Source organism: Sinocyclocheilus rhinocerous, unplaced genomic scaffold (assembly GCF_001515625.1).
Source record: "Sinocyclocheilus rhinocerous isolate Xijiao unplaced genomic scaffold, SAMN03320098_v1.1 C35587689, whole genome shotgun sequence".
Classification (NCBI taxonomy): domain Eukaryota; kingdom Metazoa; phylum Chordata; class Actinopteri; order Cypriniformes; family Cyprinidae; genus Sinocyclocheilus; species Sinocyclocheilus rhinocerous.
Genome location: NW_015756683.1, coordinates 1 through 539, shown reverse-complemented (window position 1 = coordinate 539; position 539 = coordinate 1). Strand labels below are relative to the sequence as shown.

Genomic DNA, 539 nt, shown 5'->3' with positions numbered 1-539 from the left:
AATATCAAAATGTTTTGGTTTTCGTCTGTTCCTTTCAGTTCCACCTGTCACATTCTGACAAAGAGCTATTAGAGCGTGAAGATCGGAGAGAATCTCAACAGGAGATCTTGAGGAGAATTGCTAAGGATTTGCCCATTTACACACGCACAATGTCTGGAGGTGGGCACTTTTCTTTAAGTTCAGCACTTCCTAATTGTGCCACGGTTAGCAGGCCAAGTTTGTAACAGTCCATTCAGCCCAGATTTAGGTTCAGTAACAAATAATGGCCACAGACAATTGCATTTGTTTCAATCTGTCTTCAGTCTTCAGTGAATCCTATCGATCTGTGTTTTAACAAGCTGTCTTGATACAGCTATCCGCTACTGTGATCGCTGTCTGCTGCTGAAGCCTGATCGATGTCATCATTGCTCTGCCTGTGATATGTATGTCTTTTCTCTTTTTTTTTTTTTAAAGACACAACACATATTAGATTTTGCTGTGTTGTATTTTACCAACTCCTCCCTCTGCTGTTTTACAGGTGCATTTTAAAGATGGATCAC

The 539-nt window shown here is 40.4% G+C and overlaps 1 long non-coding RNA gene across 1 annotated transcript; it reads left to right on the top strand.

Moving 5' to 3' along the window:
• The first annotated feature begins 11 nt into the window (after positions 1–11).
• LOC107734964 (uncharacterized) lies at positions 12–539 on the top strand. Its single transcript, XR_001639236.1, has 3 exons — positions 12–159; positions 353–422; positions 518–539. It is a non-coding gene; the product is annotated as an uncharacterized LOC107734964 (long non-coding RNA).